The following is a 2,500-nucleotide window of genomic DNA, read 5'->3' on the forward strand; positions in this document are numbered from 1 at the left end:
AACAAACAAACACAAAAAAAGAAGACTGGAGTGGCTTCCATCCCCCGCCCCCCTGGCCTCTGGCCTCTGGCCCATGATCTAGCATCCCCTGCCCTCCTCCCACTGTAACACCTCCCTCCGTCATTCAAAAATTAGCCCCGCCCACCCAGGCCGGCCCAGCCATCTGGTCGACCTCTTAAAAAACGAGCGACCGGCAGGTGGCGCCCGACAACCGGCAGTCGAGTGAGCGGGCCGCATCGGAATCGGGAGCAGCAGGGCGGCGGGGACACGAAGACGAACCCGATCCTCCTGGTGCGCATTTCTCCGCTCAGTGACGGCCGCGGACGGGGCACTGGGGACCTGGGGACCTGGGGACCTGGGGACCTGGGAACTGGGACCTGGGACCTAGGACCTGGGACCTAGGACCCGGAAGCATTTTTCTCCAACGTCCCTGCGATTCCACGGAAGGTGGACAGCAGGGAGGCCTCAGCCGGCACGAGTACGTCGAGAGCTAGAGTTTCCTTCTGTTGTCCTCGTTGTCGTTTTCCCCTCGCTGCCGCCGCAACGGAGGACCGTCCACCGGCGAGGAGAATAAAAATAGAGTACTATTTAAACTTCAGTGGTTCTCGTTTACACGTTTAATCTTAATAAAAAGAGACGAACTCGGCACACCGATCGTTCAGGACACAAGTAGAGGATAGGTATCTGAGGCCCACGGAGCCCAAGTCCTCGGGGGGAGAACTGGTCGACCCGGCGGCCGGGGGACCCCGGAGACGACGGAGCCCAAGTCCAGGTCCCGGTCCCGGTCCAGGTCCAGGTCCAGGTCCAGGTCCACGTCCACGTCCACGTCCAGTTCCCGGTCCAGGTCCATGTCCAGGTCCCGGTCCCGGTCCCGGTCCCGGTCCAGTTCCAGGTCCAGGTCCAGGTCCAGGTCCAGGTCCATGTCCATGTCCAGGTCCCGGTCCCGGTCCGGTTCCAGGTCCAGGTCCAGGTCCAAGTCGAAGTCCAAGTCTAAGTCCAATTCCAGGTCCGCGGGGAGAACTGGTCGACCCGGCGGCCGGGGGACCCCGGAGACGACGGAGCCCAAGTCTAGGTCCCGGTCCATGTCCATGTCCAGGTCCAGGTCCATGTCCATGTCCAGGTCCAGGTCCAGGTCCAGGTCCAGGTCCAGGTCCCGGTCCAGGTCCATGTCCAGGTCCAGGTCCAGGTCCCGGTCCGGGTCCGGGTCCGGGTCCGGGTCCGGGTCCGGGTCCATGTCCATGTCCAGGTCCAGGTCCAGGTCCAGGTCCAGGTCCAGGTCCAGGTCCCGGTCCGGGTCCGGGTCCGGGTCCGGGTCCATGTCCATGTCCGGGTCCAGGTCCAGGTCCCGGTCCCGGTCCCGGTCCGGGTCCGGGTCCGGGTCCGGGTCCGGGTCCGGGTCCGGGTCCATGTCCAGGTCCATGTCCATGTCCAGGTCCAGGTCCAGGTCCAGGTCCAGGTCCCGGTCCGGGTCCGGGTCCGGGTCCGGGTCCGGGTCCATGTCCATGTCCAGGTCCAGGTCCAGGTCCAGGTCCAGGTCCCGGTCCGGGTCCGGGTCCGGGTCCGGGTCCGGGTCCGGGTCCATGTCCCGGTCCCGGTCCCGGTCCAGGTCCATGTCCATGTCCATGTCCATGTCCAGGTCCAGGTCCAAGTCGAAGTCCAAGTCTAAGTCGAAGTCCAAGTCCGCGGGGAGAACTGGTCGACCCGGCGGCCGGGGGACCCCGGAGACGACGGAGCCCAAGTCTAGGTCCCGGTCCATGTCCATGTCCATGTCCATGTCCATGTCCAGGTCCATGTCCGGGTCCGGGTCCGGGTCCGGGTCCGGGTCCGGGTCCGGGTCCATGTCCATGTCCATGTCCAGGTCCAGGTCCAGGTCCAGGTCCAGGTCCCGGTCCAGGTCCAGGTCCAGGTCCAGGTCCAGGTCCCGGTCCGGGTCCGGGTCCGGGTCCGGGTCCGGGTCCGGGTCCGGGTCCATGTCCGGGTCCGGGTCCGGGTCCGGGTCCAGGTCCAGGTCCGGGTCCAGGTCCAGGTCCAAGTCGAAGTCCAAGTCTAAGTCCAATTCCAGGTCCGCGGGGAGAACTGGTCGACCCGGCGGCCGGGGGACCCCGGAGACGACGGAGCCCAAGTCTAGGTCCCGGTCCATGTCCATGTCCAGGTCCAGGTCCATGTCCATGTCCAGGTCCAGGTCCAGGTCCAGGTCCAGGTCCCGGTCCAGGTCCATGTCCATGTCCAGGTCCAGGTCCAGGTCCAGGTCCAGGTCCCGGTCCGGGTCCGGGTCCGGGTCCGGGTCCGGGTCCGGGTCCGGGTCCGGGTCCATGTCCATGTCCAGGTCCAGGTCCAGGTCCAGGTCCAGGTCCAGGTCCAGGTCCCGGTCCGGGTCCGGGTCCGGGTCCGGGTCCATGTCCAGGTCCAGGTCCAGGTCCAGGTCCCGGTCCCGGTCCCGGTCCCGGTCCGGGTCCTGGTCCGGGTCCGGGTCCGGGTCCGGGTCCATGTCCGGGTCCAT

Source organism: Eschrichtius robustus, unplaced genomic scaffold (assembly GCF_028021215.1).
Source record: "Eschrichtius robustus isolate mEscRob2 unplaced genomic scaffold, mEscRob2.pri scaffold_618, whole genome shotgun sequence".
Taxonomy (NCBI): domain Eukaryota; kingdom Metazoa; phylum Chordata; class Mammalia; order Artiodactyla; family Eschrichtiidae; genus Eschrichtius; species Eschrichtius robustus.